An 18,729-nucleotide genomic window follows, 5' to 3' on the forward strand; every position below is an offset into this window, starting at 1 on the left:
TTAGTGTGGCTCAGACTCAGGAGTATGCTATACAAAACAAAGCATATTTGAATATGGAAAACATATATTCACCCTTATATGCATGAGGGAAAGTATATGCACGTCAAGGCCATTGATTTTTTGCTTTTCTAAAAAAAAGCTTAATTTAAAAGATCTGAGCAGGTCACACAGCCATCAAGTTTGCTTGGCTTTCAGTAGTAAATTTAGTTAATCTGCCTCACTTGCAGATGCAATGTAGGCAGGACATTCCCAGCAGACAGGCAGACATCTTTAAATATGATTACTAGTTCTCCAGTTGGGAGATTGGTGGGCTGCCCCGAGAAGTCCAACTAAGCCCCTATTTCTGCTGCCAGTGCAGGGAACATTATTGTCTCAGCTCATCCATGTAAACAGACTGTGCATTTTAAAAGGCTGCTTCCTATAATCACTCAAACACTGCTTGGTGGATGAACACGTGGTGCAATGGGCAGGCCCAGCAATAAACAGCCATGCTTTACTGAATCTCCGAGACTCTATTGTAAATGCATTATCTCTGCTGCAAGATCTAAAGCTTTACCAAACCAGACCTAAAACGTTTTTCTGTTCCAGTCGAGGATCAGGATTTGCTGAATTGTCTGCCCCTCTCCCCATGATAACAGGCATGTGACCTCTACAGCATGACAATTCTCCACCTAAAATAATAAAGCTCAGGTTTCTCTTCAGCAAAAAGCTACTGATCCATGAATTCTACCCAACAGCCTATAATTTGCACATGGGCGTTGATGCAAGCTGAATGCATAGCACTTATGTGTCTAACACCTTCGTAGAAACAGAACAAAAGGGAGCCCTAAGGTGCTAAAGACCAGCTTATGCGAAATAAAGCCAGCCTGTGTAGCAGAAAGACATTCTGCAATCTAAACATAGCCTGAAGGGATTAAGAAAAAGCACCTTATGGACACTTAGGGCAATATTTATGGCCTTGTTTGCGACGCAACGTGGTACAAGAGTGACGCAAACCTTATGTGAGATTTATGATGCCACGCAAAGCCACCTTGCGTGGCCTTGCGTCGCTTCATGAATCTCAAGTAATGTAATGCAGCGCAAAGCACTGCGCTACATTACTCTGTGCCAGGATGGCATTTCCATGGGTGTTGCGTGGGTGCAGAATCCATGGATTTTGAAGCATTCTCAGATTTACAAGAACGTGTGTAACTTGGGAATGCGCCAAAAATATACGCCTCCCCAGGAGAGGCGTAACAAGGAGAAGTATATTTATTTCTCCTTGTTTCCTTTTTCCTCTTTCTATGTGTGCTGCATTAAGTCTTCTAACCTGTGCTGATAGTATTTTGGAAGCATTTGCCATTCAAACCAGAACTTCTGGGCCCTCTCTTCAGCCTTCCCAGCAATTATTTGTGGCTCATTGAGGTAAACTAAATCGAACAAGTAGTGAAGAGTGGTGGGGCTAGTAAGGCAGGCAAATTGGGCTCATTTTGAAACACTGTAATGTTGTGTGTCTAGGATAGGTGGCACAACCGACTCAGCAGGTTATTATATGAGCAATCCTAGGTTTCAGGTCCAGGCTTTACCCAGCCCAAATCCATTCTTTTTTGAGGGCGGTGTGAAGTAACTCATTTAACAGACCTAGACAGGACTTCCTATTGAAAGGGAGGCACAAATGTGAGTCGTAAAAATAATGCAATTAACTTTTTGGACCCTACAGTGTGAACGGCAGACTATTATGGTATCATACGTTTAACTTCTACTCATGGGAAACATAAACTGGTTTCCTGCAGGAAAGATGATTCCTGTCATATGCAGACGACCTAAGAGTCAGATAGAGTCATTTGGAGGGGGACAGAGCAGGAGCTCTGCCATAAAGTGGCAGAGCTTCCACACCACTGGACACACAGTACCCTCCTTCATTTGGAAGTGGAAAAAAAAAGAGTTTTCACCCGAGGCGCTCATCTGGCTTTGCGGTGACAAAAGCTTTCATCTGGCAGTCCCTCAGTGAAAGGACCGTGGTCACAGCAGAAGTAGCCCTGACCTATCGATGCTGGCGCTACCACAACTTATTTTCATGCCACTGACTCTTCCTGTCCACGTCAGTCACGCAAACCATGATGGATCTGAGGAGGGAGAGCAAAGAGTACCCTTGATGTTCATGGGGAAACCTCAATGCACGTCAGGGCCTTTGATTTTTTGTTTTTCTCAAAAAAGCTTAATTTAAAAATTTGTTTGAGAAAAATAAACAAAATTGAGCAGGTCAAACAACCATCAAATTTGCTTGGCTTTCAGTAGTAAATTTAGTTCATCTGCCTCACTTGAAGATGCAATGTAGGCACAGACACTCCCAGCAGACAGGCAGACATCTTTAAGTATGATTACTAGTTCTCTAGTAGGGAGACTGATGGCCTACACTGAGAAGTCCAACTAAGCCCCTATTTCTGCTGCCAGTGCAGGGAACATTATTGTCTCAGCTCATCCATGCAAACAGACTGTGTATTGTAACAAGGATGCTTCCTATAATCACTCAAACACTGCTTGGTGGATGAACACGTGGTGCAATGGGCAGGCCCAGCAATTAACAGCCATGCTTTACTGAACCTCCGAGACTCTATTGTAAATGCATTAGCTCTGCTGCAAGATCTAAAGCTTTACCAAACCAGACCTAAAACGTTTATCTGTTCCAGTTGAAGAAGCAGGATTTGCTGAATTGTCTGCCCCTCTCCTCATGATAACAGGCATGTGACCTCAGCAGCCTGACATAATTCTCCTGCTAAAATAATAAAGCTCAGGTTTCTCTTCAGCAAAAAGCTACTGATCCATAAATTCTATCCAACAGCCTATAATTTGCACATGGGCGTTGATGCAAGCTGAATGCATAGCATTTATGTGTCTAACACCTTTGTGGAAAGTGAAATAAAAGGGAGCCCTATGGAGCTAAAGACCAGCTCATGTGAACGAAAGCCAGTCTGTGTAGCAGCAAGACTTCTGCAATCTAAACATAGCCTGAAGAGATTAAGAAAAAGCACATTATGGAATCTTAGGGTCATATTTATGGCCTACTTTGTGATGCAACATGGTGCAAAAGTGACGCAAACCTTACGTGAGATTAATGAAGCCACACAAGGCCACCATGTATGGCTTCATAAATCTCAAGTAATGTAACGCAGCGCAAATCGCTGCGCTACATTACTCTGCGCCAGGATGGCATTTCCATGGGTGTTGCATGGGTGCAGCATTCATGGATTTTGAAGCATTCTCAGATTTACAAGAACTTGTGTAACCTGGGAATTCACCAAAAATATACACTTCCCCAGGAGAGGCGTAACAGGGAGAATTATGTTTGTTTCTCCTACTTTCCTTTTTCCCCTTTCTATGTGCGCTGGATTAGGTCTCCTAACCTGTGCTGAAAGTATTTTGGAAGCATTTGCCATTCAAACCAGAACACTTGTGGTGCCATCTCTTCAGCTTTCCCAGCAATTGTTTATGACTCAATGAGGGAAACTAACTCGAAAAAGTAGTGAAGTGTGCTGGGGCTAGTAAGGCAGGCAAATTGGGCTCATTTTGCAACACTGTAATGTTGTGTGTCTAGGATAGGTGGCGCAACCAACTCAGCAGGTTATTATATGAGCAATCCTAGGTTTCAGGTCCAGGCTTTACCCAGCCCAAATCCATTCTTTTAGAAGGCGATGTGAAGTAACTCATTTATCACACCTAAACAGAACTTCCTAGTTAAAGGGAGACATAGATGTGAGTCAGAAATGAAATGCGGTTGACTTTTTGGACCCTGGAGTGTGAAAGGTAGACTAAAATGGTTTCATCAGTTTACCTTGTACTAATGGGAAACATCAACAGGTTTCCTGCAGGGAAGGTGATGCTTGTGGTATGCAGACGACCTAAGAGTCAGAAAGAGTCATTTAGAGGGGGACAGAGCAGGAGCTCTGCCATAAAGTGGCAGAGCTTCCACACCACTGGACACACAGTTCCCTCCTTCATTTGGAAGTGGAGAAAAAAACAGTTTCACCAGAGGCGCTCACCTGGCTTTGCGGTCAGAAAGCTTTCATCTGGCAGTCCCTCAGTGAAAGGACCGTGGTCACAGTAGAAGTAGCAGAGACCTATCCATGCTGGCGCTACCACAACTTGTTTTCTTGCCACTGACTCTCAAAGCATGGCGGATCTGAGGAGGGAGAGCAAAGAGTACCCTTGATGCTCATGGGGAAAACTCAATGCACGTCAGGGCCATTGATTTTTTTTGTTTGTTTTTCTCAAACAAACCCTCACTTTGGAAGTTTGTTTGAGAAAAATAAAAATAATGCCAAGCAGACACAAAACCAAGGGGCCCGCTGGTATTCAGTTGCATTCAATTCATCCAACTCAATACTGGATGCAGTGTCGGCACAGAAATCCCCACCAGGAAGACATGAATCCTCAATTATGGTTAGTTAAATAAGCCCCTAGGTCGACAGCCGGTGGAGGAAATAGTACTGCCCCAGCTCGTCTGTTTAAACAGAGGTAAATTCTAATAGGGCTGCTTCCTACAATCATTCAAATGCTCCTTTGTGGATGTACATGTGGTGCAACATACGATACGAACACTAAATAGCCATATATGTTTCAATGAACAGAAGAGACCCTCCTACAGATGCATTTGAATTGGGCAAAAGCAAATGCTTTGCCATACTGGACCTGAGAGTGAATATCTTTCAGTTGAGCGGGAGCCATGATAGGTGCAAGGCATTGGGAAATCTAAACACAGCCTAAAGAGATTACAGAAAAGTGACATTATGGAATCTTACTTTCAAGGATTTTCAGATTCCCTCAGTAAAGTGCGTTTTATCCTGGACAAGGACGGAATTACAAAGAGAAGGAAAGAGAAACGCATTCATACAAGCAGATAATTAAGCTATGATGCAATTGCCTTGTGCATAAATTGCTGCCTATAAATCAGTAGATTTTAACTATAACATCGGCCACTTTAACTTGACGATATTGGTTGACCCTGACAAAAGCACGTGAACCCGGGGCACTCAGATCTTTTATCTACAAAAAATAAACTTTTATAAACATAACAAGCAAAGGTAAGGGAAATTGGTTCACCCTACAGTTTTCAGTGCGTTCATTGTCTAGCCATTCTTCTAAGAGAGAGTAGCTCTGCCTTAAAACTCCCAAAATAAGGGGTATATAGGGCCAGATGTGTCAAGCTCCCGGTTTGCATTCCTTAAATAGCGAATTTTAAGAAATCGCTATTTTAGAAATGCAAACTGGGATGTATCGAAATTGCGAGTCGGTAATTGCGATTTCTTAAAATTTGCAAATGCAATTTGCGATTAGCAAATACTGAATTGCAGATCAATAGTGATTCGGTATTTGAAAATTGCAAATTGCAAATTGCGAAAACGGCAAACCGGAACAGGATGATGACATCACAACCAGGAAGTGAGTCAGCCCATGCTGTATCCACGAGCCACACCCACAGGAGCAGACAGGGAGACACAGCCCAGCACCAGGGAGCCAGCTTTGTGAGCCTTCCAGGACCAAACCGCAACATGGCCAATGATGGGAAGGTGAAGGATAAGGGAGACAGGAAGCGCGAGCTCAAATTCAGTGAGCAGGAATTGGAGGTGCTCACTGAGGAGGTGGTTAGGAACCATGATAAACTCTTTGGGAAGAACTCACTCTAGGTACCTGAAAGTGAGAAAAGGAAACTGTGGTTGGAAATCCAGACCAAAATATGCGCAGTGGGTGTTGGGCAGCGCTCTGTGGAGGAGATACGCAAGAGATGGTATGACCTGCGTTCCTGTGCCAAAGAAAGGGTAGCCAGCAGGCTAAAGGAGGCAAGGAGCACCAGAGGAGGACCACCCACCCAGACACCGCCCACACCAATGGAAGACGTGGTTGAGTCCACACTGCTACCGGAAGCTGTCAGTGGTGTCACTGACATTGACACCTCAGGGACACCCAGCACCAGCATAGGTAAGGCCAGCAATGATGTGTATCTCCATATGTGCATGTACAAATGCCCCCTGGGAAAGAGCTGTTATTCAGATGCATTGTGAGTAGTAGTCCATGCCACATCTTACATACAACCCAACCATGCCTTATGGGAGTGGTAGTCCACAACCGTAAGGTCAAAATACCACATTAAAAGCAAGTTGGTGTTCAGCCACATAGAGAATCAACACACAGAACTCACATTAGTACGATGTCAGAGTACAGTTTTTTAATATTGTGCAACTTATTGTGATATATGCATAAATGACATGCTGCACATTGTCATTGGAGATGTCCCGGGCCCTGCTGCAGCAGAAGGTGGAAATGTGGGGGATGTTGAAACACAGCCACAGTCCAACTGCAACACAAGTGAGTCTTTCAGTATTGCACCAACTAGACGCAGGGCAAGGGTGTTACCTCTCCCAGAGTATAACCTGAACTCAGATGAGATGCCGGATGAAGTCCCCACACAACCCCTAGAGGCTAGATCCAGAGGAAGACAGCAGTCCCTGCCCCAGCGTCAGTCAACTCCCCTCAGGAGGCGTCATGATGCAGGCAGACAGTGCACAGATGAAGGAGAGGGCGCGTCAATCTTCGGCGGCCTTGAAACTTCCATGCTGAAAGTGCAGCGCCTGCAATGCAAACACATGAGGTCAATACACAGGCAGTTGGTGTCAATCGATCAGAACATGGGCGCAATGCACAGGCAGTTTGAGTCTCACAATGACAATATGGGAGTATTGCACAAGCAGATGGATGCACTCAATGAAAACATTGGATCAATGAACAAGCAGTTGGAGTCTCTGAATGAGGGACAGCATACAGCAGCCGAAAACACAGAGGAGTTGACAAATGCCATTAGGCACTGAGATTCAGCAGGACCGTGCCAGCCACCTTAGGCGCCCTCACCAATTTATGGGAAGGTTTGATGGGTTCTGCAGATCGGTCAATCGACTTGCTAGCTCAACTGCCTTGATTTCACGACGTGCTGTGGGCATACAGGTGGAGATGGCACATTGCAGTCGGGACGTTGCACAGGGATTCGTGCAAATAACCAATGTCCTGGATGCAATGCAGACAGCACGCAGTGCTACAAACAGCGAACTTGGTGGTGGGGATAATGAGGAGTTCTCTAGCCTCAGCCGTCATCCAGCCCCTGTGATCGATCCTAGGTGCCGCAGTACCAGACACAGTACTGCCAGTGAACCTGCTACAAGAGGTGCCAGTGAGGCCACTAAGCACTCAAGTGGAGTGTGTGGACGCAGGAAGTAATGTTAAGGCCTACAGGGGACTACCGTAACATGTAGCTGTACAGTTATACTATGATACTAATAGTGTGACACTGTTATTCACACGTTAGCCTATGGTTCATGGCTATGTCCTATTGACAGATAAGTTACCTGAAGTCAAGGTAATAGAGTTGCTAACTACAGAAATACATAATATTGAAGTGGTGTTGTCATTACTTACATCAGAAATGGTTGTGCGTGATGTTGGCACGTCTGCCTGCCCTAAGCTGCACTGGTCCTGTCTACTGTGTGATGCGGTGGTAAGGGATCACCAGCTTCATCTGAGTCAGGCTCCATTGGTTCAACTGGTATGCCCCTTCTCATTGCAATGTTGTGCAACATTGCACATGTAGCCACAATTTTACATGTCATCTCTGGGCTGTACTGTAGTGCCCCTCCACTCTTATGGAAGCACCTGAAGCGGCTCTTCAGCAGACTGAAAGTCTGCTCCACCACACTGCGGGTTGCCCTGTGTGCAGCATTGTACCTCCTCTCTGTAGGCGTTGCAGGGTTCAGGTAGGATGTCCGAATATAGGTGCGCACTGCATAGGCACTGTCTCTATTGGAATGAACAGAGGGCAAAATGAGTACTGTTGAAATCTGCAGTCACTATAACTTCAATGCAACATTGCTAGCTATTTCTTTACCCAGTAGGCATCCTTCGCCAAACTCCCCAGCTAGCAGTCTTGTGTGAATCCCGCTGTGGTGAAATATGTACGAGTCATGTGTGCTACCTGAGTATCTAACCACGAGATCGGTAATGATGTCAGAGGCATTGCTAATCACCTGTATGTTAATTGAATGTTGGTTCTTACGGTTACAATACACATACTCAGTGGCCGATGATGGACGGATTGCTACATGTGTCCCATCAATGACACCTATGACATGTGGAAACTGTGCAATCTGATAGAAATTGATTTTCATCTGTTGTAATTCCTGTGGGGTGTTGGGGAATCTTATGTACTCTTGTATTTTGCTCAGCGTGGCATTCAGAAATGCATTGAAGAAGTGTGAGAGGGCACTCGGTGAGACACTTCCAGATGCTGCTATGACCCCGTTGTAGCTCCCTGAGGCTAATAGGTGCAGGGAGCATAAATACCTCCACATGGGTGGGAATGCTGTTGTTCCTGTGTGTGGTGCGCTACAGTAGGGGTTGTAGATCTGCTATCAGGTCAAGTATCATGGCTGAGCTTAACCTGTACTTCTCATAGTTTTCCTCCTCTGTCTGGTCAAATAGGGTTATGCGCACTCTGAAAATGCGCTCGTGTCTCCTCCTCCCTCTCCTCAGACCTGCCGAGATCCTCATTCTCCTCGCCATCATGTAGAGTGCAGCCATTGTGGAAAAGGGGCTGAGTCATTCTGGGCCTCTTTATATAGGTTGCACCTGGTTTCCACCTGATTTCAATTTGATGTAAATTGCATGTGTAAAAGGCCATTCGGCGAATATTTGCAATTTGCAAATGTTTGATGCATCGCATTGCAACATGGTTTTGCATGTTGCAATCAGCGTATCGCAAATTGCGCCAGGATTTTGCAGATCACTGTCTGCGATTCGCAAAATCTGTCGCAGTTTGCGTCTCGCAAATAGAGATTTGGTAAATCATGTTGCTATTTGCGATACGCTGTTTGCGACACGCAAAACCACATAATATTCGCAAAAATTTGCTAATTTAGCGATTTCATATTTTCACACAGCGAATGCCTTTCATACTTCGCAGGAGGCATTTTTGCATTCGCAAACAGACGATTTTTGTGATTTGCACAGTTTGCGAATGCAAAAAAGCTTGATACATCTGGCCCTTAGAGTCTTAGCAAAATGTTTTTCCCAAAACTTGAGATGTGGCCCTTTGCTTGGGGGGCTCCTCTTTCAGACAATAAATAATAACACATACTGGTGATCTAGTGATGCCTTCATTTTGTGGATTAATTGATCTAAGATCCTGTGACTCTATGGAATCCAGGACATATACTAGTAGTTTGGGATAAGTTTGTCTTTTGTTAATGGCCGAGGGAGTCTACCCTTTATTTCATTCCAAACGTAGAGTGTGGTGTAGGTAGGACAGCTATCAAAAAGTGGTCGATAACAAGTGTGGCTAATGTAGAGTGTATTGGCCCTCTGTGTCCCTGAAATAGAGAGGGCATGGCATCCGCTGCTTTTTACCGGATGTCCCACAAGGCCTTTAATCCCCAGTCCATCTTCTAATGGATACTGAACTTGTAGTGGTGATCTGAAAATCCTGGTGGCATGAGAAACATCACTACAAAGTATAGAGTCTCTTCTTCATAATGATGTACTTTGTGTTCCAGTTACTCCTAGAGGTGATGCACCCATGTATTTCCTATGAGCTCTCAGGTTTTTACTGCAAGGTGCCTTGGTGATATCTTACTTCTTCACAGATGCAGGGGCAAAACCCCTTACAGTTTAATTGTATCTCTTAAAGCTACCAAAACTATGTACATGCCTCCTTCCCTGGTTTAGCACCTCTAGCCCTGACCCCTTGATATACCTCCGTACAAAAAATTGTGATCTAGAGATTTTCATTTTTAATTTGTGTTTTGTAATTTTGCAGTAAAGATGTAATATTTCAGTAACCATGAGACCTATATACTTTAAAAACATCATTTTTGGGGGTCACATTGGGGGTCATTATGACCCCGGGATAAAAAGCCACCTAACGCCTCGGTGCCGGCTGCCAAAAGACCGTTGCCGCCTCTACTAGCTGCCTGCCGGATTATAACCTTGAGGGATTTCCGCCAGAAGGATGGTGGAAATCCGGCTGTGGCCATGCCAGCAGATGGCGGTGAGGTAGCGCTGCTGCCAGCAGCAGCACCGCGCCAGTAGACCGCCACCAGCCGTATTATGAGAATAATACGGCCTGGCGGTGTTCGTCTGGCGGACGCTGTTGCTGGCAACAGCATCCTGTCCCGTCCCCTGCCGGAGGACCCCCTGACTACAGGGTGCTCCAACAGAGGAGGGGGGTGTTGTGTGTGTCTGTGCGTGCGTGTATGCGGGTGTGTGTTGCATGTTGTATGTGTTTGCATGTTTGGTGGTGTGAGTGCGTGTATGTTGAGTTGTGTGAATGCATTTCTGCGTGTATGTATGTCAGTGTGTGTGGATGTGTGTGTGAATGGATGTCTGCATGCGTGGATAAATATTGGAATGGGTGTGTGTATGAGTGTGTGTGTGTGTGAAGGGAGAGGTGTGTATGAAGGGGGGTCTGGGGAGGAAGGGGGTTTGGAGGGTAACCTGAGGAAGCGGAGGAAGAGGAGGGGGCGGGGAAGACCCCTATCAGTGACAGGGAAGGGATTCTCTGTCACTGATAGTGCCTCCCGCCATGGTTTTCGAGGCGGTAAGGATGCCACGAAAACCATGGCGGTAGGCTGGGTGATGATCCCGCAGGTGGGCAAGTGACACCCGCCGGGCTGGAGATTGAAGTCTCCAGCCCGGCAATCATTACCGCTGTGGCGGTGGGTGTGGTACATGCCAATGTCATAATATGGAGGAAAGTACAGCCAGCATGGCAGTATCATGTGTGCTGGATGTTCCAGACAAAGAAGAGTTGTCTTCATAATCAAAATTATCAAGAGCAGCATTTCAGTATTATTCCTGGGCATGCAATGTGCGTTCCTACTTTTAACACAGGCATACAGCATCTTATTTATGTTGCTTCCAGCCTATCTGCAGTCTCTGTTGATGCTTTCGTTCCAACACCCACAATTGTACTGCTCTAAGCCACTCTACGCTAGTCACTTCACTCTACTCTATGCCACTCTACTCAAAGCCACTCAACTCTACTGAAAGCCACTCCACTGTATGCCAATCAACCCTATGCCACTCCACTCTACTCTGCTCCTCCCTACTCTACGTCCCTCCATACCACTCCATGCCAGTGCACTCTATGCCTCTGCAATCTACACCACTCCACTCTGCTCTTAGCCACTCCACTTGATACAATGACACTCTATACTATGACAGACTACTCTATGCCACTCCACTCTACTCTATGCCACTTCACACCACTCTATTCTACACCACTCTACTCCACCGCAGTCTAAGCTACTCTATGCCACTCTATTTTATCCCACTTTACTCTACTCCATGCCATTCCACACAATGCAACTCTATGACAAGCTACGCCGCTCAACTCTACATCCCTCTATGCCACTCCACACCACTCTTCTTAATGCCACTCCATGCCACTTTATGCCACTTCACTCTACTCCTCACTACTCCAATCTGTGCTTCTCTGACCTATGCTGCTCCACTGTACTATGCACAACTCTATGCCATTCCACTGTACTATATGCCACTCTACTCTATGTCACTCCACTCCATGCCACTCTACTCTACCCCACTCCTCACAATGCCATTCTACACCACTCCACCCTATGCCACTCTGTTTTATGCCACTTTATGCCACTCCTCCATGACAATCTACTGCACTCCCCCCACTCTATGTGACTCAATTCTATGCCACTCTATTGTACTCTACTCTAGGCCACTCCACTTTATGCCACTCCACTCTACTCTGTGGCGTGCCACTCTACTCCATGGCACTCCACTCTACACCACTCTATGCCACACCACTCTGTACCACTCTAGGCTACTCAACACCACTCAACTGTACTCCGCACCACTTTATGCCACTCCATGCCACTCCACTCTATGCTACTGTACTCCATTCGACCCCACTCCTTGCCACTCCACTCTAAGTGACTCTGTCATGCCACTCTATGCCACTCTACTTTAAGCCACTTTACGCCACCTATTCCACACAATGTCACTCTATGCCACTCCATACCACTCTACTCTACGCTACTTTACTCTATGACACTATACTCTACGTCACTCCACTCTATGCCACTCCTCTCTACACCCATCTACACCATTCTACTCTATGCCACTTTACGTCACTCTACTCTACTTCATGCCCTTCTATGCAACTGTACTAATACTCCACTGTGCCCCACTCCATGCTATGTAACTCCACCCTACATCAATCCACTCTAAATCAATCTACTCGGTCCCACTCAACTCTTCATCAATCTTTGCCACTCTCCTCCAGTCCATGCCATTCTACCCTACGCCACTACATTCTATGCCACTCCACTCTATGCCACTCCACACAATGGCACTCTATGGCCCTCTATACTACTCCACTCTATATCACTCCACCCTACACTATGCAACTCTACACCACTCCATTCCACTCTACTTTACAACACTCTACTCTATGCCACTACACTCTATGGCACTCTACTCTATGCCACTTCACTCTGCGCCACTCCATTATCCTTTATGCCACTCTACTCTATGCCACTCCAGTCTAAGCTACTCTACATCACTCCACATCACTCTATGCTACTTCACTCAAAGCCACTCTACTCCACTTTTCTCTACGCCCCTATCCTCTATACCACTTTACTCTAAGCCACACCACTAAATTTTTGCCAAGCTGAAGAGCAGCCACACTGCTGCACAACATGACTAAAAGACATAGCCAAAGCCAATAGCTCTCTTTAAAATGTGTGACGTATTGGATATGCCAATTCTTGTTACAAATTGATAACACAACGTATAGTTAAAAATCCATCATTTCTTAGACTGTTTGAAAATAAATCTTGCCATTGGTACCCCTAATGACAACTTTGCACCATTCAAGGATGAGTTCCTTCCACCAATTTAAGTGCGAAAATACTATTCTAGGTGTCAAAATGCCAGACCTGGAATCCAGAATGTTCGCTGAACTGAAAATTAAGCTCTCGAAAACCGACAACCTGCAATACAAAATCGCATGACTTGAACAATTCCGCTCCTTTCTCTCTATGCAATGGTGATCTTTCCGGGATCCCATCTCCTGCCCAGCTGACCAACAAACAGAAATCAGAACCGACTTAATGAGGTGTGCCAAAGGTCCACAGCTTTACAGCAATTCACTGAAATGTGAGCAACTCTCACAACCTGCATACAGTTGCCTTGGAAACAATGAGGATGAAGCGGAACAAAAATCAGAAAGTAATTGCATTTTCCCTGAGCAAAAAAGATGATCCCTTGGCCACCATCTCCTGTCCTTTCTCCTTCTGCGTAGAGACAGTGGCAATGAAGCTAGGGGTCGGGAGGTGCTGCAGAACCCCAGATAACCTTGAATGAGTTTTTTCAAAGACAGACCGTTAACCAGGATGAAAAGTTCTTATGACTAATACCTAACAATCATGTTAATAAAGTGTTTACGGTTCATTTCTCAAACTCAGATGCGATGATAATTTTGTAGCATGACACCAGTGACACTCTTGCTGAGGTAAAGAAGACTGCCTCAGAAATGGCTGCAGTATGGCATTCTATTACAGCATATATGTAAATAAAAACATTTGCTTAGTTTACAAACAACATTTTTCAAGTACTTAAAAAATATCAGCAACTTTGCATCATTGTGAAACTGAACCCAAAATACAGTTGTGTTATGGTATTTCCCAGTTGTGGTACTACCTACTCATTCTAGGTCTTACAACTCATGCGGGGAGCAATTTGGTAGTAGCATGCTTTGTCCCTCTCTGAGCTGCAAAACACAGAATATTAGGATTTCCTGATACAATTTCTGCCAGCATTTACTTGACAACATGTGTGCTGGGAAAAAGTGTGGCATTTTGCTCAAGTTGGAATCCTGATCCAAGCTTAAATTTTAGGACAATAACCTACACTTCACATTTCAGCAATGTATTTGTAAATGTGCCGCAAAATAAAACAGGAATTCCTCATTAACCCCTTCGCTGCCAGGCCTTTTCCCCCTCCTGTGCCAGGCCTTTTGTTTGCTATTTGGGGCAGTTCGCGCTTAGGCCCTCATAACTTTTTGTCCACATAAGCTAGCCAAGCCAAATTTGCGTCCTTTTTTTCCAACATCCTAGGGATTCCAGAGGTACCCAGACTTTGTAGGTTCCCCTGAAGGAGACCAAGAAATTAGTCAAAATACAGCAAAAAAATCGTTTAAAAAAAAGAAAATGCGAAAAAAGGGCTGCAGAAGAAGGCTTGTGGTTTTTCCCCTGAAAATGGCATCAACAAAGGGTTTGCAGTGCTAAAACCACCATCTTCCCAGCTTTCAGGGACAGGCAGACTTGAATCAGAAAACCCAATTTTTCAACACAATTTTGGCATTTTACTGGGACATACCCTATTTTTACTATTTTTTGCGCTTTCAGCCTCCTTCCAGTCAGTGACAGAAATGGGCGTGAAAACAATGCTGGATCCCAGAAACCGAAACATTTCTGAAAAGTAGATGAAATTCTGAATTCAGCAAGGGGTCATTTGTGTAGATCCTACAAGGGTTTCCTACAGAAAATAACAACTGAAAAAGAACAATATTGAAATTGAGGTGAAAAAACCGTAAATTTTTCTCTACGTTTTACTCTGTAACTTTTTCCTGCAATGTCAGATTTTCGAAAGCAATATACCGCTACGTCTGCTGGACTCCTCTGATTGCGGGGATATATAGGGCTTGTAGGTTCATCAAGAACCCTAGGTACCCAGAGTCAATAAATAAGCTGCACCCTGCTGTGCGTTTTCATTCTATACCGGGTATACAGCAATTCATTTGCTGAAATATAAAGAGTGAAAAATAGCTATCAAGAAAACCTTTGTATTTCTAAAATGGGCACAAGATAAGGTGTTGAGGAGCAGTGGTTATTTGCACATCTCTGAATTCCGGGGTGACCATACTAGCATGTGAATTACAGGGCATTTCTCAAATAGATGTCTTTTTTACACACTCTCTTATATTTGGAAGGAAAAAATGTAGAGAAAGACAAGGGGCAATAACACTTGTTTTGCTAATCTATGTTCCCCCAAGTCTCCCGATAAAAATGATACCTCACTTGTGTGGGTAAGCCTAGCGCCCGCGACAGGAAACGCCCCAAAACGCAACGTGGACACATCACATTTTTTAAAAGAAAACAGAGGTGTTTTTTGCAAAGTGCCTACCTGTAGATTTTGGCCTGTAGCTCAGCCGGCACCTAGGGAAACCGACCCAAACCTGTGCATTTTTGAAAACTAGAGACCTAGGGGCATCCATGATGGGGTGACTTGTGGGGCTCTGACCAGGTTCTGTTACCCAGAATCCTTTGCAAACCTCAAACTTTGGCTAAAAAAACACATTTTCCTCAAATTTTGATGACAGAAAGTTCTGGAATCAGAGAGGAGCCACAAATTTCCTTCCACCCAGCGTTCCCCCAAGTCTCCCGATAAAAATGATACCTCACTTGTGTGGGTAGGCCTAGCGCCCGCAACAAGAAATGCCCCAAAACGCAACATGGAAACATCACATTTTTTTAAAGAAAACAGAGGTGTTTTTTGCAAAGTGCCTACCTGTAGGTTTTGGCCTCTAGCTCAGCCGGCACCAAGGGAAACCTACCAAACCTGTGCATTTTCAAAAACTAGAGACCGAGGGCAATCCAAGATGGGGTGACTTGTGGGGCTCTGACCAGGTTCAGTTACCCAGAATCCTTTGCAAACCTCAAAATTTGGCTAAAAAAACACGTTTTCCTCACATTTCGGTGACAGAAAGTTCTGGAATCTGAGAGGAGCCACAAATTTCCTTCCACCCAGTGTTCCCCCAAGTCTCCCGATAAAAATTATACCTCACTTGTGTGGGTAGGCCTAGCGACCGTGACAGGAAATGCCCCAAAACACAACGTGGACACATCACATTTTTACATAGAAAACAGTGTCTACCTGTGGAATTTGGCCTCTGGCTCAGCGGGCACCTGGGGAAACCTAGCAAACCAGAGCATTTTTAAAAACTAGAAACCCAGGGGAATCCAAGATGGGGTGACTTGTGGGGCTCTGACCAGGTTCTGTTACCCAGAATCCTTTGCAAACATCAAAATTTGGCCCAAAAAATGCTTTTTCCTCTCATTTCGGTGACAGAAAGTTCTGGAATCTGAGAGGAGCCACAAATGTCCTTCCACCCAGCGTTCCCCAAGTCTCTCGATAAAAATGGTACCTCACTTGTGTGGGTAGGCCTAGCGCCCACGAAAGGAAATGGCCCAAAACACAACGTGGACACATCACACTTTTTCACAGAAAACAGAGGTGTTTTTTGCAAAGTGCCTACCTGTGGATTTTGGCCTCTAGCTCAGCCGGCTCCAGGGGGGGGGCAGAAATGGCCTAAAATAAATTTGTCCCCCAACCCACCCCCGGGAGCGACCCTTGCCTACGGGGTCGCTCCTCCTGCGTGACATTGGCACCAAAACAAAAATCCCCGGTGCCTAGTGGTTTCTGCACCCTTGGGGGCAGATTGACCTAAAATCGGCCAATCTGCCCCCAGGGGGGGGCAGAAATGGCCTAAAATAAATTTGCCCCCCAACCCCCCCATGGGAGCGACCCTTGCCTACGGGGTTGCTCCCCCTGCGTGACATTGGCGCCCAAAAAAAAATCCCCAGTGCCTAGTGGTTTCTGCCCCCTTGGGGGCAGATTCACCTAAAATCAGCCAATCTGCCCCCAAGGGGGGCAGAAATGGTATAAATACAATTTGCCCCCCAGGGGAGCGACCCTTGCCTAATGGGTCGCTCCCCATCTCTAAAAAAACAAACAGGTTTCTGCCCCCCCAGGTGCAGATCGGCCTAATAACAATAGGCCAATCTGCCCCCAGGGGGGACAGAAATGGCCTAAAATAAATTTGCCCCTCCCCTCAAACCCCCCCCCCCGGAACGACCCTTGCCTACGGGGTCGCTCCCCCTGCGTGACATTGGCACCAAAAAAAAAATCCCCGGTGCCTAGTGGTTTCTGCCCCCCTTGGGGGCAGATTGGCGTAGCAAAAAGCGGCCGATCTGCCTCCAAAGGGGGCAGAAATGGCCTAAATACAATTTTCCCCTCCAGGGGAGCGACCCTTGTCCAAGGGGTCGCTCCCCATCTGTAAAACAAAAAAAACAAAAAATCCCTGGTGCCTAGTGGTTTCTGCCAAAATAGGCTGATCTACCCCCCAGGGGGGCAAAAATGCCCTAAAATAATTCCCCCCCCCCAGGGGAGCGACCCTTGACTAAAGGGTCGCTCCGCTTGCGTGAAATTCACGTAAAAAAAAACCTCCCTGGTTTCTAGTGGTTTCAGTCCCCCTTGGGGGCTGATTAGCCTCATCAAAATAGGACAATCTGCCCCCAAGGGGGGCAGAAATGGCCTAAATATAGTTTGCCCCCTAGGGGAGCGACCCTTGCCTAAGGGGTCGCTCCCCACACCTAAAAAAAAAAAGTTTTAAAAAAAATTATCCCTGGTGCCTAGAGGTTTCTGCCCACACCCCCCGGGTGCAGATCAGCCTAATAATAGGCCGATCTGCCCCCAGGGTGGGCAGAAAAGGCCTTCCAAAAAAATGCACCCCCTGGGAGCGACCCTTGCCCAAGGGGTCGCTCCCTTATGACAATTAAAAATAAAAATAAAATCCCTGGTGTCTAGTGGGCATTTCAAAAGCCGGATTGCAAGCAATCCGGCTTTTGAAACGCTCGGAGAGACTTCAAAGGGAAGGAAATACATTTTCTTCCCTTTGAAGCCTCTCCAGGCCTCCCCCACGTGATCGAAAGAAAAATGCAAAGCACTTCTCTTTCGATTGCGCTGGAAGCTTGAGCTCCCAGCGAGATGGGGGAGGCTCTGTGATTGTCAGCGCGTGCTGACGTCACGGGGGTGGAGGGGGTCGGGGTGGAAGGGGAAGGGCTTCCCCTTCCATCCCTGCCTTGGGGGGGTGGGTGGGGAGCACAGGGTGGTAGCGCTAGCGCTTCCCCCAGTTCCAGTGCCTTGGACGAGGTGACCTCGTCCAAGGCACGGGAAAGGTTAAGTATACTTGCTCCTTGACCTTGTGGGGATCTCGCAATTGAAAGATATACTTCACAACGGAACATTGAAGTCCTTTCAGGACTTACAAACTGAATTTGCACTTCACCGCACACAGGGCCTGATTTTAACCTTGGCGGACGGCGGAGGCCGTCCGCCAAGGTTCCGCCGCCAAATGACCGCACCGCGGTCACAAGACCACGGCGGCCATTCTAACATTTCCTCTGGGCCGGCGGGCGCTCTCCAAAAGAGCGCCCGCCGGCCCAGAGGAAATGCCCCTGCAACGAGGACGCCGGCTCAGAATTGAGCCGGTGTAGTTGCAGGGGTGCGACGGGTGCAGTTTGCACCCGTCGCGTATTTCAGTGTCTGCATGGCAGACACTGAAATACTTTGCGGGGCCCTCTTATGGGGGCCCCGCGGCACCCCCTACCGCCATCCTGTTCCTGGCGGGAGACCCGCCAGGAACAGGATGGCGGTAGGGGGTGTCAGAATCCCCATGGCTGCGGAGCGCGCTCCGCAGCCATGGAGGATTCCCCCGAGCAGCGGAAAGTCGGCGGGAGACCGCCGACTTTCCGCTTCTGACCGCGGCTGAACCGCCGCGGTCAGAATGCTCGTGGGAGCACCGCCAGCCTGTTGGCGGTGCTCCCGTGGTCGGTG

The sequence above is a fragment of the Pleurodeles waltl genome, chromosome 6, assembly GCF_031143425.1.
Source record: "Pleurodeles waltl isolate 20211129_DDA chromosome 6, aPleWal1.hap1.20221129, whole genome shotgun sequence".
NCBI classification, from domain to species: Eukaryota; Metazoa; Chordata; class Amphibia; order Caudata; family Salamandridae; genus Pleurodeles; species Pleurodeles waltl.